This window comes from Numida meleagris, chromosome 1, assembly GCF_002078875.1.
Source record: "Numida meleagris isolate 19003 breed g44 Domestic line chromosome 1, NumMel1.0, whole genome shotgun sequence".
Classification (NCBI taxonomy): Eukaryota; Metazoa; Chordata; class Aves; order Galliformes; family Numididae; genus Numida; species Numida meleagris.
Window position 1 is genome coordinate 143,411,169 of NC_034409.1, and position 20,497 is coordinate 143,431,665.

General features: G+C 38.5%; 1 protein-coding gene and 1 long non-coding RNA gene across 3 annotated transcripts in view; both read right to left on the bottom strand.

The window, feature by feature from the left end:
* The window catches only part of HS6ST3 (heparan sulfate 6-O-sulfotransferase 3), a 297,613-nt gene that overhangs the window by 132,549 nt on the left and 144,567 nt on the right, over positions 1 to 20,497 (bottom strand). The window lies entirely within an intron of this gene.
* LOC110408094 lies at positions 8,675 to 20,373 on the bottom strand. 2 transcript variants are annotated; one of them, XR_002444156.1, is made up of 3 exons: positions 20,347 to 20,373; positions 10,578 to 10,766; positions 8,675 to 10,338 (listed from the first exon to the last, which is right to left on the bottom strand). It is a non-coding gene; the product is annotated as an uncharacterized LOC110408094 (long non-coding RNA). The 2 variants fall into 2 exon arrangements; XR_002444157.1 differs by having other exon boundaries at positions 10,578 to 10,779.

The window sequence follows — 20,497 nt, forward strand, 5'->3', positions numbered from 1 at the left end:
TTTGAAGTAAAGCACTATGCTTCAGCTTCTTTCCAGAAGAGCTTCCCTGGGAATTCAAACAGTTATGATGCTGAGTTAGAATGTTTAGTTAGCAAAGAGAATACTGTTGAGTTTTCAGTGATGTTATATTGGGTTAGATAGAGGATTTGCTGGTTCTTGATACGCAGATTTTAAATACTAATAGTCCCCTGGCTAGTAGGTACTAAAGTTAACCTGTAACACCCGGGCTTAACAGCCTACCTTGGTTACCTGCCTGCTTCCAAGTACACACCAAAAGCCATAAAATGCCTAGGTCCAGGGCCTCAGAAAACAGCTACCATTTTCTCCTACTTTCTTACAATTAAAATCACAGTTTTGTGACTGCAAATTTTCCACACAGCTTGCAATTTCCTATACAGTTCTTACACTGAAATCTTTCCCATCACCAGAAAAAAAAAAAAAAAAAAAAAAAATTTTTTTTAAAAAAAAAAAAAAAAAAAAAGTAGATTCTTTTTGAAATGAAATAAACCATCTTCATACCCAAATACAAAGAATTTCCAGGTAAGGCACAATGCCAGTTTTTCCTCATCTTCTGGCATTAATGCTTTCTATATGCAACCACTGAGATTGCAAATAAGCAGTATTATCAATCTCCACAACTGAGGGTAAGCCAGAAAGAAGGACATCACAGAAACATCTTCTAAGAAGGAGAAACTTAACGCTGTAGAAATGGTGTCACAGAGCCATGTAAGTTTGAGGTCCAAACAACCTCTCACTAAAAATAGAGCCATCATCAACATTATACCGTTAGAGAAGCCGTAGCTTTATCTAGCCAAGTCTTGAAAAACATTCACATATGAAGACTCCACCCTCTTGTGGCACCCCAGTGGTGCACACCCCATCCAGTGAAACTGTCTAACGTCCAATCTAAATCACTACAAGCATATCTTACACCAAAATGCCACATTATCTCCTAATAGTTATGACAGGTTTGAAGACACACAAGTACAGAATAAAACAACTTACAAATTATTGTTATAATGGGTTAAAACACTATTCTCTATCCAACATTTTATATTATGAACATGCCATAGGTATTGGGCCCCTCACTGTAAGAAAGACATTGAGGCCCTGGAGTGTGTTCAGAGAAGGTCAAGGAAGATGGTGAGAGGTCTGAAGCACAGGCCTTATGAGGAGTGGCTGAGGGAGCTGAGATTGTTCAGTCTGCAGAAGAGGAGGCTCAGGGGAGACCTTATCACTCTCTATAACTACCTGAAGGGAGGTTGTAGTGAGCTGGGGGTCAGCCTCTTCTCTCTTGTAAGTAGTGACAGGACGAGGGGGAATGGCCTGGTTGCACCAGGGGAGATTCAGGCTGGATGTTACAAAATCCTACTTTTCCAGAAGAGTGGTCAGGTGCTGGAAGGGGCTGCCCAGGGAGGTGGTTGAGTCACCATCCCTGGAGGTGTTCAAGAAATGTTTAGATGTTGTGTTGAGAGACATGGTTTAGTGTGGTTATTGGCGGTAGGTGGATGGTTGGACTGGATGATCCTGTAGGTCTTTTCCAACCTTGCTGATTCTATGATTCAATCTTTCTGGAGTTATTATAAATCACTGCCATATTGTAATTATATAAAGTATGTTTTTTTCTAAAAAAAAAAGTTGTCTAATAATCCAGAATAACTCCATTATAAGACTCCATCTCTCTCCAAGCGTTACACAGTTAAGGGCTTATCTTGGTATTTAAATGCAAAAATTAATATCAGAAGCTATAATTAGGGAAACAGCATAAAGAACACAATTTCCTGTTATTTCTAATAACGACTAATAATTTAAGAGTAAAAAGTATTCTGTACTAGTTGAACATCAAAATATTATTACATACTACAAAAATAAAACAGTTTAGTTCAGTGAAAGGGAGCTTTACAGTATTCCACTGCAGTGCTATAGGAAATGGGAAACTTTCCCTCTAAGACTAATTTTTTTTAGCTTACTTAAGTAATGTATTCTCGTTTTCAAAAAGTTATTTATTCAGGCTGAATTTGGTATTTTTGTTAAAACTTTCGTTCAGTTCATAGTTATAAGCCACATTAATTTTACTGATTAAAGTCTACTTTATTATTTTTAATCTACTATTCACTCTCCATTTCTGTAATTGTTAATGACTAGTTAATAGCTGTACTTTCAGGCCTCATCGAGCCAGCCTCAACTAGCAGGTCACTCCTGAGGTCATGCCATCATGCTCCCTGAAGAGTTACATAAGTCCAAGAGGCAGAAGTAAGACTACTGCTCAAGTCCACATGGTATGGTGCTGTTGGAATGGCAAATGAAAAGGGAGCATCATTGCAAGGTTCCCAAAATGCCGCCTCAGTGGAGAAACAGCAGTTGGAGAGGAAGTCTTGAAAATCTGTAAGTCATCATTCAGCTTCAGTGGTCTCAAATGGCAAGTGGTGTGGAGCCAATGGGACTACAGTATCTGCCTTCAAGATGTTTGCTCCAGCACATAGCCAGGAAATAATGGAGCAGATACAGATATAGTTGAGCAAAGAGAGAGCCTCCAAGGCAATGAAGCATGTGGGCTGCAAAAGAGCCTGTCTGAGGGAAGTAAGATTCCTCTGGCTATCATAAGGTGTCTGACCACTACATAACAAACCAGAGGTCGAGCAGATAGTAAGTGAAGAATAATATCAATATGGGACATCCATAAAGAGAGCAAAAATCATACGGAATAACAATAATCATGACAGAGAAGAAAAAAAAAGAAAACAAGAAGTGAGAGACTGAAGAAAACAACAGAGAAAACATGGAGAGAGAAAGTAACATTGAAGTCACAACACTTTATTTATTTCAGATTTATGCGTTTCCATATTCATTCATTGAAGGCAAGATTCTTTTTTGAACTATCAATCATTTTTGCAAGATGTGACAAGCAGTTTTTCATCTAGGCTCCCTTTTTCCATTTCCTTTTTATATTCCTTTTCAAAGACCGACAGATCACTTCACAAAGCTATCTATCACAACTGCCGTATGGCAAGGCAGCAATTTTGGGTGCACACACAAATACATACTCCTTCCTGATGGTGCAGTTGTTCTGCTGAGTCCTCTAATACCTGCAGCTCTATACCAGTACTGCTGGTGCATGCACCTCTTCAGGCCATTACACTTGACTTTCACTCTTTCATGTGTGCAGTGCTCACCTACTTACAGTTACTTATTTGTACCTTCTTGCTGGTTTTGCAAGCATGATGTTACCAATTTACATAACATCCATTGAAATCTATTAGGCAAGATTTGGCTCCTAAAATATACAGATTCTACTAAGACGCAAGAGTCTTCTCATTCAAAAAATTCTCAGTTACTCATGAATGGGGGTGAAGAGTTGTTGTGATCCTGAAGAATTTACATATTTTACAAATTACATCTCTGACTTTTAAGATGGAGTAAGTAGTTCTGTTAGGGATATACCTGTGGCTCTGACTCCAGCGTAACAAATGTCTCCATTTAGTAAAGCAGATGATCTTGACAGATCTTTCTCTGCAATCCAGCGCACAGCACCCCGAGCTGCCAGCTTCTTTGTGAACCAAGCCCTGGAAACATTACAATCAAGAAGCTGGCCCTAGTACAGAGATATGAGATCCTCTGTGCCTAGAGGAAGGTTCAAAAGATTTTTAATATACAGCGTGACAAGGTAGAAGAGCATAACCATTTCATCTGTCTGAGGCTACAAAGCAATTTTGACATTGCCTTTCTTCAGTATAAACTTTACTTCGGTATAAGAGGGAGCGTAAGAAAATCATGTGTTAGACATTATCAAGAAAGTTCAATTGTATGTGTTTGCTTTTATTTATTTTTACACAAACATGTGATGCGCTGTCAAAAAAAAGCCACCAATCGAAACAGTAAGGTAAGGGGAGAGATGGGAGATTGCCCTTCTTCTGGGGAACTGCTGACCATGGTGAGAAGGACCTGCCTCTTCAGAGCCTGCCAAGACAGAAGGAAATCACAGCCCAGACTGGGAAGGCTGCACACACGGAGAGTGCCCAGAGCCAGGAGCAAACACCCAGGCCCCAGGGAGAGAGCTGAAGGGCAAACTCCTCAGCACCAGAAGGCCAGTGCAACATTTGCTGCTACTGAGAGGCATTAAACTAGCTGGAACCAAAAGCCTTTGGAACGCAGCAGGTAGCAGATTTTTAAATCAATAAGAATGAAAATAAAGAGCATTTTATCTCATTAGCTACTCTGAGTTTTCTCAGTTGAAGAAGTTACACATCCTGGCTTTGACTCACTTAAAATCTAGCTTGAGTTCAAAGGTATTGTCTTCTTCAGGGAGCTTAATTCAGGAAAAAATGTCTGAGCACAACTCCATCAAAGCTCTGTGTCAAGGAATTCTTCACAGTATAAATAACGGAATAAACCTTGGTCTAGAAAAGACCTTGTTTTGCCTTGAGCAGATTTACATTCAGCATCTTCCAAAAATTGACCCTGCCACTTAGTGACCTTGCTGGATGTCAACGGTTTACGGGTGTTTGGCCCGGTTCCGTGACGAAGGGGACGGGGGATCCACGGGTCCACGCCCCGGGAAAAGGGGAAAAGGGTAGGGAGATGGCCCTGAGAGCAAAGAACAACGGCAACAATCTGAGGAGAAACAAACTAATTTGCTAAATAAGATATCGGAATGCAAAACAACACACTATAATACAATATAATTACAATTTAAGCTGATAAATCCAATACAGAGAGAGAGAATGTCCCAAAATCAAGGTAGGCCTTACTCTACTACCGATGATAAGACGGCTGGAGAACGAGGTGCTGCCAAGACGAGAGACGGCGGAAAAAGGAACGAGGTCTCGTGATCTGCACATTTTTATACTGCGAGCTTTTATCTTTTCCCTCCGGCTGGAAAATGGTAACAGAGGAGCAAAGTGCCGTGGGGAATGTAGTAGTCCTTCTTTTCTGAGAACCAGGTACATTCACTACATGATGTTATGATGTGGAGTACCAATAACCGAAAATCATAAAACCATGACACTGCAACATGTTGCTGCATATGTGTGCATATGCACATGAATGTTCCTGGAGGACAAGAGCACTGGAAATTAACTCAATCCAGAAATTTCAAGGAGATTTGCAGACCCGAGGCACAGCAGTACACAACACAGAGGAAGTGTCCAGTGCAATTCCACCCCATCCTGTGGCTCTCAAGGCAATGAAGTGATGATGACAGCTTGTTTCCAACAGCTGTGTAGGGAAAGAATGCTCAAGCCTGACCATTTCTCCTTGGAAAGAGCAGACAATGGCTGAGAGAGACAAGAAAGTGGAAACGACAGGGACAAGAAGAGGTCTTTGTGATTTGTCTCATCTCAAGCAATTCACTGTGTTCTAGACCTGACTAGGTTGATGATTACTGATAAGATGCTGCCTCATGTATCTTACTCAAGTAATCTTAGATCTCTGTGCATTAATATGGAGGATTTTGAATTTAACTCCGTTATTTCCGGAGTTCAAGAAAACAAAACAAGTCTTGACAGTGCCTGAATGATATGCTGTAATCAAGGAAAAACTGTAGTTGTGAATTTCTATGGGGAAAAACAGAGACAACTTAGAGGGCAGAACACTAAGGTGCGTTATCAGAGTTAATCACACTTTTTGGGTTTTTTTTGTTTTGTTTTTTGTTTTTTGTTTTTTTTTGCAACAGAGGGAAGTCCAGTACTTCCCTCCTAAATAAGTCAAGAAGAAAGGATGAGTTGAAAGCTTATCTTGGTTGAATTCACCTGCCAACTCACAGCATATGTCATTCTGTAATTAAGACTTTTTCACCTTTCCTCTGGAGTTCCCTGAAGAGACTACCAGGGAGGATGACTCCAAGATGAAGACAGTACACTCAGGGATCACTGGTTGCCACAACAGACTCGCATGAGAGGAAAGAACCAAAGCCCAGACTGAAGTGTGAGGGTAATAATTAAACCAAAGAAAAAAAAAATGAAGAGAGATTTCTTTTCTTTTGGAGACAGGTGATAGCACAGGTTGTACTACACTGAGGTCACAAGTTATATTAAAAGTCTTGATGTTCTCCTCTGCAACAGATGTGAGCTTTCATTAGAGTCTTCCACTTTCATTCCATGTTGTAAAATTGACAACAGAAGAGCTTAAGCCAACAGAGAAAGTAAAGTCTCACTTCTTTAAGAACACAGACTGCCATGAGCAATCAAGCTGCTATTTCCAACCCCCAGATCTCCATCCCCCAGTTTCCATAGCATTTTTTTTCTTCCAGAACTGCGTGCTCTAAATTGTATTTGCTGCCATTATGAGATTGTTACTTGAGCAAATCAGGATATCCTGATCTTTAAAATGCGGTAATATACATAAGTGATAATTGACAAGCATTGGCTTACGTTTCCAGCTGCTTCATACGTTACTCCTCCCTTGTTAAACTGCTGTAAAAATATTGTGTGTAATTTAAAACTTGATGGATGCATATATGCCAAAGTAATAAGAAATTTTTGCATTACTGTTAAAATGATCAAGACCACGTGATTACAGAATTATCCATAAAATGCTGAGAAAGTATTTGATTCAGTAGAGTGGAACAACATCCTAACAGAGTCCAAACATCACGCTGCTGTTCAACTGAAAACACACTTCTTCACTGAATAAGTCACATGTAGAAATAAATATTAATTTAGCTTTCTTAAGAGCACCAAAACTGAGCCTATTCCTGAGTTTTCTGTACTGCATATGAAACAGTTATCCAATCTAAAATTGCAACTTCTAATTTTCTTACTCAGCTGTCTTAGTAAAACTGTGACAAAAGCTCCACGAAGTTAGTCTTGTGATCAAATCAGGATCAAATGATGTCTGGATTCTTTGCAATGAAACTTTAAGGAAATGTTATCTGACTTAAAAATGGATCAGAATTGTTTATCAATAAAATTCAGTTGCATTATCATCACATTACTTTATTATTCAAAAATTTGAAGCATAGCTATTACTTCTTTGCTAGACTTGACTGTAGCTATCAAAATGAATTTTCTGCCTCAACTCACCTTTTTATTCCAGACATTTTTAATTATGCTTTTCTTGGGAATCGAAGTGAGTGAAGAATGCAAACTAAGATATTTTCTCTCAAGAAAGAAAAAAGCATATGTTCGTAGTCTCAGCATACCCAGTATGCTGGGCAAGGCAGCAATACCAAACACACACGTCCATTACTATTCCAGACGTTGACACTGTCTATTGCTGAGATGCAATTTCATAGCTTTTGCATTAACAAAATTGTTTCAGAACTCAGTCTTGTTCTGAAAATATAGTAAATCTGCTCTGCTGGCATAAAGTAAGAGAAAACAAACTGAGCAGTTTTTCCTCATTATTAGTTTCTAAGGCAGCAGCTTAACACTCCATCCAGGCACATGTAGATACACAAACCAATGAATTTTCACATTGGGCATGATTAGGAGACACAGAAACTATGTAAGCTGTATATGGAAGCTGTTGTAAGCATACAGAAAGTCATACTGTGCTTGGTCATTCCACTTCACACATTTCACCTGTTACTGATAATCAGACACCAGAGCAAGACTCCATCTTAGCTAGGTGTCTAAAATTCATGTCTCTAAATGCCGAGTTATTGTTACTACCCTGAGCGTAGCTTCAAGCTATGAGGTCTACCTGGAAGAAAATGGATCAACAGGCAAGGCCTGCTATCTGGTGAACGTGTATCAATACACACTTGGATACAGAAAGCCCCAGTGACAAGTAATATTGAATTGCAGTATTATTAACAGGAGAGACTGTGGTATGAAAAGGACAATCTGATAGCAAGCATAGGAACAGACTCATCATAAATCATGCAGACTGGCAAATAAGACAGCAGAAAAAGTCATAAATCTTGAACATCTCTCAGCCTTTGGGAAGATGTTTCAGTGTTGAAAGGTAAGCTATACTTCATCCACTTCATATTTTTCTTAGAAAAACAGAAATAAACCAGTCCGACAGAGACAAAACTGTTGCATCCTTAGGGATTGATTAGTTCTAGTATCTACTCAACTGTCACTTTACACAAGTGTGCGCAATACAGATGTTCAAGAAGAGATAACAGAATTTGAGTCTCCAAGTCTGGAGGGCAACTACATAGGATTGTAAGGGACAAGGTGTGTCATAGGAGCTGTTACACAGACAATTCACTCATGCCACATCAGTACAAACCCCAGAATGAGCTCCTCATATGCAATTGCGTATGGCTTTCTCAGAAGAAGGTGCATGACACAACTGGATGGTGCCAGCAGCACCAGCAACAAAGCTGGTTGGTTGCACCTACCAGAGAGGCAGCTCATGCTTACAATTTTTCCACTTCATACTCTGCTTATTGTTGAACATTCCCAGGTAGCATTTTCATCCCTGGTACCTTTTACAGTCAAGGAGAATAAATAATGCCTCCAGAAGGTTACTTGCCTGATCTCTTCCAGGTGCCTCTTTTAGGATAGGTGAATCATCCCTCAGAATTCCTATTTCTCCCCCTTGACTAAAACTAAGTGAAGCAACTCAGATGAATTAGCCAATTAGTTCAGACTAGAATATCAGGTATAGACATTTAAATTACATGAAGTGAACATGGTTGTGTATTTTAATTAAGAAGTTGCTTTAGATCAATGGAAAAAATTTACATTTTAATCAGCATCTACATCACTATAGAATTTTTTTTGTTGATGGTGGAGACATAAAAGAAAGATTTTATCTCAAAGAAAGAGGAAAAAAAGATTCAGATATTTGACTCAAAAATTGATACCAGTATGAAGGAAACCAATTTGGGAATTGTACTGGAAGTAGAAAAATATTTATAAACAACTAAATATTGATGCTTGAGGAAACATAGCAGCACAGAAGCATTATTATCTGAACACAGTCTATAAGCAAAATACCTCTGAAGCAGTACTGTAACTCAAAACAGTAAATGTGAAACAATTTTCAGAAGACCTAACAGTGACTACCAGTTTCGCTCGATTAACGTCATAATTTTTTTTTAAAACATTACAAGAGATAGCATAAGACAAGAGACAATTTTAAAGAATCATAGCTCAATTAACAGGAATTAGAAAAATTGTACTGTTATCTTTGTGTCTAGAAGAAAAAGGCTTTGGACTGTTACTGAGGCAGTAACACATCAGATTAAAATTTAACAAGAATAATAGCAATAAACAGCAGTGTTACAAAACACATGCTTGGCCATTCACAATGAAAGTAGAAGGAGAATAGAAAAGATCACCAAAAAGATATTGATTAGCTATTAATCTGAAGTTTTCAATGAGAAATTAAAGAAGATTAAACATTTTAAGATAAAATATTCAGAACTAATACAATGTTTTTCAAAGTTTTTTCTAAATCTGAATACTTCAAGTACTCTCTACCATACATGAGGCATGAACAAAGTAATTGGTCTCATTTTCACACCTTCTGTGTATTGTTTCAATCCTGCAGTTACCTTGGTATTTCTTAGCAATATGCTGCAAGTTTGCTACCCATTGTACTACCTCCATGAGAGCAGAAAGACATGAATTTGAAATACCAGAGAAAAACACAGAATAAATTACAGTACATGGCTGAGATGGTGAGTAAAACACACGTAAAAATAGGCAGCCTGGAAGATCTGGAGTTTCTAAGAAAAACAAAGAGAAAGCAGTGCCTCATCTGCAAAGGTGATATTCAAAAGCCTACCCCACATCAGGAGGAGTAACTCAAAGCCAAATGGAGTAAGACCTTGCTTCTAGACACAAAGCTATTTGGGATTACTTTAACAGAGAACACTTAAGTAATCATATTTGATGAGTGAGACTACCTCATTTATCAAAAATCTATGGTTAAATTTAATTTTCCATGTGAGTCAAAGACAGCGGTGGCAACAGTGCTTGTTGTTGCTGATCTGTGCCTGTTGATGCCTTCTGAAGTGGAAATGATGGATGCCACATGTTCTAGCTGTGATTAAATTTGCTTTGACAAAGCAGCATGGAAATCTGATTTTCAATAGACTCTTGCATTTCACCCAGTGCTGAGTAAACAGATACACAACATAATGCTATATGGTTGTCAAGCTGATGGCTAATTCATTGTGCCAGTCCAATCAATCTATCCATTAAAATATTACCTGTCAATATCAAGCAAGTTCAGTTTGGAAATTGCGTGGAAACCAGAAGCTGCTTAGAAGTAAACATTAAATCTGAAAGTATCTTAAGTTATTTCTCTGGGTTCTCCCAACAGCTTCAGTCAGTCTAAGAAGGTCAGCAGATTTTTGTTGCCATGTGCTTGACATTTCTCAAATGTGTCATCATCCAATTATGCCACAGAACATGGCACCTTCTTCCTGTGCTACTGCTTGAAGAGAATAAAGCAGAAAATAACATTAAGAATACAGATCATCTAAAAGTTGTAATCCCAACCCTTGAAACAACTGTACCCATACTGATTTCAAAGAGAGACATCCTTTCTGCCTTGACTGACTAGGAATAGAAGTCAGCAAAACAGGCACAAGAGATGTTGACTGCACTGAGCTTAGGCACCATTACTTAGTATTTTAGTTTTACCATTAATTTGGAGGAAATCACAATTATTACCCACTAATCTTTTCCAGCAGCAGTTCAGTCAACATTCCCGTCCTCTCCACAGTGTCCGAGATGTCCTGTCAATTGTCATAATTACACACGGATGATGGTTCCGGCATTATCTCTGCTTTCAGCATTCAGCTCCTCACCACACCGTAAATCACCATGGTGGGGTAAGCAGTATGAGCATATGAGTATAACCTGTAAAATAAGTCTAAAATATCAGTGTAATGACTTCTTTCTTTTCTTTTAATTGCAAAAGCATGTCTAGAAACATAGTATGTATGCTAAATTGTAAAAAAAAAAAAAAAAAAAAAACACCACACCAAAAACAGCACTTTGACAGTGTCAAATAGAGAGGTAATTAGAGAAAGTTATTTTAAGCTTAATTGAATCATGATGAAAAGAAAAAACATGCTAATAAGCATTAACAGCCACCTCCTATTCTTCTTATTCCACTGCTATTCAGATCTTCGCAGCTAAAACACCACTCTGAGTTAATACAATTTCCTTTCTAAAAGAAAGAGGAAAAGAGAAGATTTAACTCAAATTACACCAAGAGAAAGCTGAAAGCTCTGGGCTCATTGTCACATGAGAGAACATTAGCTACACCCAGTTCTTGGCTTTGTCAGAATACTACAGTCTAATTACGCTGTTGTTTTTTTTTTTTTCCCCTTGCAGAAACTGCAGAGATACTCCAAGTTCTTCTAAGTTTATTCAAGGACTTTTGCTGTCAACCTAAGACAGAATGAGACTGCTGTCATTCTTGACAGCAGTGCCCATCAAAAATCTCCTAGGCTGCTTATACAGCACTGTACATACGCAGAACAAAATGATCAAGTATTGAACTTGAGCATTATCTTGGCCCTTTGGGAAAACTACTTCAAGCTTGAAATAAGATAGCTACATCCGTACATCCATAGGTACATCCGTATTTGCATTATTTGAAATACCTGTTCACTTGTTTGCTTGCGTTTGCTACTTGGAGCTGAAACATGAAATTCAAGAGCCCAGTTGCTCAAGCACCTCGTCTCTAACAAGGATAGTGCAAGAGAAAAATTGTACATAGTGATATAAATCTTACAGAAAAATTTTACAAGATTCTCTAAAGTATGCTTAATCTTGACATAAAAAAAAAGCTTAGCATGGTGATTCTGAAAAATGAGAAGATGAGCCTGAGATTTAAGGCCAAATCAGAACCAGAAAGATTGCTGTCAATAACCTTATTTGTGAAAAGATGGATCACGTCGTTACCATTTATTTTAAACTTGCTGATTACATTTTGTGACTGATTATATTTTGTGACTTGTTGAAAAGATAGCTATATTTATAGAATTTGTGCCCAACATCTCTCAAACTGATAAAGGCACATCTACATCAAATAATGCATTACAGGATGCACATGCTTATGGCAGTTCTATTTCAGGCTAATATTTACGCTGGTTAGGCAGAGTAATTTGCGTCCAAAGGAATGTAGTTTTGTAAATGTAAAGAAAAAAAAAAGAAACCAAAGTTGACAAGCTCCATTTCTTTGCTATTGCACTACTCTTAATTCCACAGCAGCCCTGGCTGAAGATTTTCCCAATGTCATCCGCAGATATTTTCACTTTGGTAAGGACATGTTAGGTACCCCAGAACTATCTCACATATTCAGTTCTCATATATTCAGATGTATTCTGGAAGCTTGATCTCTAGAATACTAATCTGTTTTCACACAGAATCTGTTTAAAGAGACCTTTCTTGCTGGATGAGGGTGTGGGGAAGTGAGCATGTGCTGTCAGTAGCTCTTGTTAGTCATAACTGGGAAGCATTTCTTCCTCCCCTGGCTCTGGGCATCCTGATGCAGAAGCCTTCTATGAAGGTGGTATCTTTTTTTATCCACTTCAAATAAGCTGGATAAGCACAGCTTTTGCCAGTGTCAGTTTTCTGCGCATTTTGTTTAGAAAACTTGCTTTTTTTCTCCCACAGCTCATTCTGTTGCAATCCCTCTTTATTTAAAATCAGCTGAAGTTAAAATCGAGTATTAATTTATTATACCCAAAATAGTCTCAACACAACTATAACTATCTGTAAGAAGGTGAGGAACTAAAAGAAAAAGTGGATTTAGCCCGTCTATACCAAGATCAAATCTGAAAGCTCGCCCTTCTATCCAGGTGACTTTGACACACTCTGTGAGACTTTCTGCACACCCTACCCTAACGGGGATAATCCTGGCTTCATTACAGAGAGCCCACTGCTAGTGACACATCCCTTCACATATAACAACTTCTTTGTAGTTCCTTGGAGGTCCAGATAGAATTAAGTTTCCTTCCTTGAAATGTGTTTATTAGTTCTCCCCCACCTGCCCTGCCTCCCAGCCCCCTGTAATTTAATTTCTTTTAATTTATTCAGGGGACAGTTTTGCCACTCCTTGAAAATAACCCTCCTCTCCCTTCTTTGGATATGCAAATGTCACCTTGTTAGATTAGGTGTCATCTCTTGAGCAGTTAATCAACAGCTTCCCTTTTCACTTGGGGCTGAACTCTTTTAGATTCCCTCTCTTACATAAATTAAAGCACACGTTTCAATCTGAAGAATGTCCATCCCCTGAAGCTTACAGTTGGTAAGCATGTTCATTCTCAAACATGCCTGGGACAAATACTCAACTGAGAAATATGTGAGAAGGTCTTTGTAGGCTCCTCGTTGCGAGGAAGATACCTGTCATTAACTGCTCAGGGGGCTGCCCCTCCTCCATCTGGCTAATGGGATGGATAAAGGACATCATTCCTGGCAGTGCTGAGCTGCTGCAAATTGTGTAGCTCTAAGACAGACAGTCCTAAGCATTCTAAGGTCTGGTGCTAGACACGATAACAGAATAAATTAACTCCATAAACATGAGACTTGAGAGCCATTTTCCCAGACCCTTTAGAAAGGGCTGCATCCTGGAACTGCAAAGGTTGACCACTTTAAAGAAAATTCAAAACGACCATCCATCCATCATTGTAGAAGTTTCTGCGAAAATTCTCAAGCTGAAATTATTGACAATAATTTTTGAAGAACAAAAACCACCAGTAGAGTATAGAAAAATATCAAACTTAAGCTCTAGGTAAATATACAGCAAATAGGAAAGCATTAATTCTTGTCAAAATAGGCTCTGGATAGAAAAAAAATGAGGACCAAGGAATACTGTTAATCATGTCTTCACCGATTAGCATTCAAGCTAAGAGATAAATTAACCGCAAGACATGAAGTAGTAGCATTTCTCTCAACACAAACAGAACTGGCAAATTTATCTTTGACGAAACAGATACACCTCCCATAATTAAAAGGAAAAACAGGGTAATATTTAATGAAAGCAGAATTAAACACTATCACCAAGAGCAGACGGAAGGAGAGAAAGAGTAAAGATACTGCTTTAACAACCTGCAGAATAAAACCACTATGAAAAGCCTAATTCAAAAACAAAAGCTAATGATAACAAACAAAAAAAATCCAAATATGTCAGCCCAAAGTGTTTTCCTTAAGGAAACTTTAAAGTCACAAACTCATCAGAAGAAACTCTCTGCAAGCCAACTTTACAAAGTAAGAATACCTACTGATTTGGTTAATTGAAAAAAAAAAAAAGCCATTTTTAAAAGGAAACTTGGAGTAAGAATGATTTTTTTTTTTAATATGAAAAACTATAGGGATCATATCAGCTATATTTGCAATAATAGATGACAGATGTTTGCACAAGTAACACTTTCCATTTTTAATTATTGTTTCCAATTTAATTCCTGTTTACCACAGCAGCACAGTTAAATTGTTGAAATTGAGATGGTTGCTGGTCATTTATATTTCGGAAAGGATAAATATATAGCTTCCAAAATAAAACAGAGCTATCCTCTGAAAGAAAACTCTCATACTAATTCTGAATTTAGAACTTCCTTGCAGTTTCTGAAGTTCCTCAGAATTGCAATTTCTTAGCTTCACTCAAAATAGAATATTTAGGATATGCTTTTGGAACCTGTCACTGATAGTAAGTCTAGCTGGGTGTTGCAGGTAAAACAGTCCTGACTGAGGGGCTTTTACCTTAGTTTTTCTCAACTGCTTCTTCCTGCTCCTCTGCTTGAGCACAGGTTCCTCCACGGACCACAGTCCCTTCAAGGGTATCCATACTCCAGAGCAGGCTCTCCTACAGGCAGCACTCCTTTTGGGTTGCCTAGACACCAACGTTTTCTGTCTGTTGTAGTCCCTTTGGAAGTGTACCTCCTTTGATGTGGGTCCTCCCTGGAGGGCAAGCTCTTTGCTTTGGGTGCACATCTTCTCCACCATGAGTCCCACCTGGGCCACAGTCCCTTTAAGGGTGTACCTGCTTCACTAGTTCTGACATGCGCCCAACCACTGGATGTTGCTTTTGATCTTTCACTTGCTTTAATGTAAGCCATTAATTTCCATTTCATTATTTCATAACTAAGGACATTCCAAAACAAGGAAAAAAGCCTTAGCATGTGGACTACACCTATGAACATTTAATATTTTGATTCTACACTGTGAATTATGCATGATTCATCACCACTTCATGACCTACTGCTTCTAATTAGCTAGCTAACACTTCAGAAAACCAACACCACCAAGGTACCCTGGGAGCCGAATTTCAGTAGTGAGACGAAAACTGCTGGGTGAAACAAGTCATCCAATATTTTAATCTTGGAAAAATACAGTTCAATTTTCAAATGAGCATCTCTAAAGTTTTTTGCTCTTGTTGACACAGATCTACTGTCACTGGTAGCTGACATTATTCTTGCAGCATTGCATACCACTAAGGGTCTGAACAGTGCAATGAATTTCTTGTCATCTTGGCTCTATGAAGTATGTTGTGTTTCTCAACACAACAGACTGCATTGCATACTATGTTTTTATTGGGGGCTTTTTTTTTAAACTTTATTTTTGACTCTACAAGCAACCTTTTTGCTCAGTGAGGAAGACTACTTACAATTTACCAGCACCATGGCTTCCCATGCCAAAACTAATCTCTAAATTTAAATTGCTTTCGTCACTATGTGGTTGTAAAATAATGCTCTGAAATCTTCTGTTGATTCAGAAAGCGGTTTTCTAGCCAAACAAATCCAGGCATTTGAAGAAATGCTAGTAATTGAATTAAAAAAAAAATGCAGGTTCACCCTTCCATAAAGATTAATTTGATTCTAGATTATGCAATCCTTGAAAATAAAAAATTCTAAATAATTTACCAATTAGCAACAGACTATGAAGGAGCATGAGCCAACATTAATGCATTACCAGGCATAAGAAAGCTCAGAAATACTTTATGCCATTTACTACAATAACAAATTCAAATAACTTCCGTATCAATTCTCACTTTAACCCATAGGATGTTGATAGGTGGCACTGATTAGCAAATTAGTTGTAGCTCTAAGTTTTCATCCGAGCACCCAAAATCAACAAGAATTTTATTGTTATTCAACCACAGTCAGGCAAAACCATTGGTAAATATAAATCATAATGTTATCAGAAGCCCACAGCAGTGAAATACTGAATATGGAAAAAAAAAAAAAAGGTTTTGCACAAGAACAGTTTATCAGTGATAAATAAGCAATATGCCATGAAGATTTGCTACATAAATCAGACTGGCTGCGACAGTGTTAGCCTGACTAATACCTTAGTTACTGGTCTACATCAGAGACCTCGCTTTGCTCCCCGTGGTTGGAACTGAATATTTTTTCCTTCTGCACTGCACGCTCCTGTCAAGGTCAGGCCAAGCTCCACTGTCCATTAAGAGAGTCATAGGCTCAAGGCACCCTGAATGAGAGTACTGTAGCATATGTATTGTTACCAACCACTGTATAATCAGCTCATGACACACATCATTATCTTTCACATTAAAAACACGGAAAGGTTAAACAACATATTACACAGAGCCTACCTATCTCACTGATACAGCAACACATTCCAACATAAGGTACTTCTGTATAACTCTTGGCTATCAATACTCAAGCTCAAGTAACTCTACAATCAGGTATTTTGCATACACAAAGTTACAGTGAATTAATAGTATAGTTTTTAATCAGTGGCTAAATGAATTCTTTTGTTGTCAAATATTAGCATTCTTTCATCTCTAAACTCACGCATGAAAGTCTTACTGAGGATACAAACAACATTTTCAGCAGCAGAAAGAGTATGTTAATTCCAACAGACATTATTTGTTTTACAATTTAAATACCTGAATAATTCTCATGCTCAGTACTTTCTTTTCTAGATATTTGTTCACTCAGGACACTCAAACTTTAATCCAAATTAACCAAACATTTGGCTTAAAAGTTCTTTAGTTAAATTATATCAAACTCCCTGATTTGGAGTATAACTGAGTGCAGTTAGACTTGCCTCATTTTTTTAAGTGAATTAAAATAAATCAAATTAAGGCCAATGCAATTCTGAAGTAGAAAGGTTAAACAAGGATTTTATCTAATTTAACTAACTTAAATTTGGTCATTTAGTAAATTTGGAGAGATGGAACCTAATTTAATTAATCTACTTTAAAAATCAATTTGGATTAGTTTTCCTGAATGACCCTATATAGAGAAACTGGTGTTCTCCTAACACAGATAAAAGTATTATTGTGCTAGCCTGTGCGGATTGATAAGAGATTATTAGCTCTTAGGTAATAAAGTGCTGAAGCAGCTAACAGATACCCCAGCTGGCAGTGTAATTATGCATCTCTGCTGGACCGATCAAATTGCTATGAATTATTATCAGTGAAAGCATGCAGAGAAGTAAAAAACTTCCTATGGATTTTCCATGCTTCTTGTCCTGGAACAATTGTGTTTTGGTACTGATTCCCGTCACCGAAATACCAGCAGAATAACAGCAACCAGTTGCCATCAGCTGAGCATGCTCCCTTGGCAATGCTCACCTAAGATCTGGTCAACACGAGTGCCAGCTTTCAGGCGTTACCAGGAGAAACCATGTCCTGTCATGTACTGGTGCTAGATGGATATCCCCAGATCTAGATCAGCTCCTACATGTCCTGTGCAGTACAGATAAATTCACTAGCAGTAAACAGTGGGCAGGGGGACATAGAGAAGCGTGCTCTGCTGTACCCTGGCACCTGTTTGTGATAGACACGGAGTTTACAATGAAGGCCATACTCACAGGTTGCATCCACACCCGCATAGCTCTGTCTACTGGAGCACAGGGAACTGGGACACCCTCTTACATTTTTCACAGTACCCTATATTGACTGGAGTAAGTATGGTTCATCACCTGCTGCAATCCACTTAGGAGAACGGTGAACATCAAATGATGATTCGAAGTGGGTATTTTTATGCTTTCTGTTCCTTCTGTTAAAACTGTGTTGTGTTGAAGGTGCAAAAAAAAAAAAAAATGAAAAAAATGCTCTCATTCTGGATTCAGAGACAATAGCAGCAAGTTACTGCAAATGAGCAATAGGAACATTTAACTTGTGGGAACAGAAACGCTAGATCTGACTGTCAGAAGGGGGATATAAGCAGGATTATCTGCATGAGCAATCCTGAGGGCAGCTTTCTTCCTAGTGAATGTCCAACCAGCAGACATCCAAACCATGCTCCATACTAAACTCTCACACCACAACAGTCTCTTCCTCTCTGCATCAGGAACAGCACTGGTCCAAGTGCTTTGGCTTCTGTTATTACTGGTATGCTGCCTTTTATGGAAGGAAAGCATCTAATTCCTACTCACTACACAGCTGAAACCCATAAGTCTAAGCACTCTAGCTAGAAGATCAAAGCTGTAGATTAAGGAAGCTCCTCTAAAGCTGAAATTACTGCGGTCAGCACTAAGAAAACCAAATGAACAGGTCTACCCTTACCCTTGGCCCTCGCAGGACTGCAGGAAAAGGCGAAAAATCTGATACAACTCATAACCACGTATTGTAACAAAACAGAATTTAAAAAAAAAATATGACACAGAATGTAGGTTTTCAGCTGTGAAGACAAGTAACCACGTCTTTCAGTATCTGTGTACCCTTATGGGACCAGGTTATACCTGAGTATTTGCTCTGCCTCTTACTAACAGCTTATATTCAGAAGTTTCAGATCTAACACACATATATAAAAATAGATTGTATTTCTGTCTCTGAAGAACACATTTAGAGTTCCCAAACCTGTCACTGATTCAGTTGCATCCAATTACCTAGAACTACAGAAATAGCTGCCTTCAATTTGACAGAAGAAGCAGAGAGACTATCAGATAATTACTGTGACAGTCCTCTACAGCTCTACTCCAGCGCGCCATTGCAAAGTATGCAGCACGGAGCACAAGCCCACACAAGATCTCCTACATTTAACTACAAATAAATCTAACCACTGTATTTTGTTCACCATACCGAAAAGGAGCAAGTCTCAAGTCTTTCACACAAACACTCTTAAAATCTAACACATTACAAAACAGCAACGAGACTCTAAGTTTGCAAGGATTGCATTGGCCTGTTTGAGAAGACAACAGAAGGCTAAGGCATTCCTGTTGAGGAAATTCCCATGGATTCTAAGGTTTCTTGCATTTCAACTGCGACATCTTCAAATACCTTTGCTATTATCTGCCTTTCCAAACTATGTGAATATAACCGTGCTGTTTAAATACTTATATCTAAATCCCACTGTTCTTAATGGTTTCTTAAATGACCCTAGAATGTGGCTGTACGATTTTATTTCACTGTTTTCTTAGTATTCTCCTCTCCAACTACTACCAGCTACTCAACTGAAATCACCTTCCACTTCTTTAACATTTATGCTTTAACATTTCTGAAATTTCCCACAAAAACATTTTGTCTTTGGGTACCAAACCAAGAATACTTAACACCGTAATGCATTTAAACTGACATACTTGCATCCAAAAACTACTGAACCAGTAGTTTTGAATAGAGGCGGATGTTACATAGCTTTGTGCCCATATAAGTTTCATAGAATGGTTTGAATTGGAAGGGACCTTGAAGATCATCTAGTTAGGCTCAGAATCATCAAGTTTGGACTGTCAAGATCAAGTCCAACCATCAGCCTGACCTACTGACTCCCATCATCAAACCACCCTGCCACGGGCAGGGACACCTTGCACTAGATCAGGTTGCCCAAGACTCGATTCACCCTGGCCTTGAATTTGCTCAGTTACACCAGATTTGGAGCTCTCCCTTTTTATGTTTTTTTTTTTTACCATCCCAATTTCTAACACGCATTTGAGAAAACACAGATGAGTACAAACAATCAAATTTTCTTCATCCTCTTTAAATTCAGCAAATAGAAACATACCACAACTAAGTAAATATTTAACAACCAACTAGCATTCAGGACGAGTGCACATTTACTTTTGCTGTGAGCTTCATGCCTTACAGCTACTTCATTCTGTACTATGTCTCACATATTGCATAGAAGAAGAGGAACGTGCTTACCTTCAGGCTCCATGATAGCCTTAACAAAGTAGTGTTTTACAGTTCTCACATTACTAGATACAAAGAAAAGTTTTAAAACACCTGAATGAGAATTGTGACATGAACACAAGTTGTTTTCTTCTAGAGTTGTAAACCTGTGCTGTTTTTGGAGCTCGCACCATCTTGAGATGCTTGAATATTTGTATTCTGCAAGGAGGACTTTCAAACGTGAAGATATACTTTTGAACAAACTACAGTCTAGAAAAAAATCAAAGTCTAATGCTGTAATGCAATGGAAAGTACAGCAATAATAGCGGGGTGGCACAATCCTGGGCTGCAGCAAATGAGAACAAACCCCATTGGAGCAGCTGTAGACACAGAAACAAAAGAAGAAAATCTGCTTACCTTTAGAAGGCTCCAAGTAGGCAGGGATCTCCAGTGAGATACCCTCATCTCCACTGCCAACCCTTAAATGAGGTCTGGGAAGGGGTGGAGCCAGGATCCACCCCTTGCGGTCACTCAGGTGCACTGCTTGCAGCTGAGCTCCCCTGGGTTG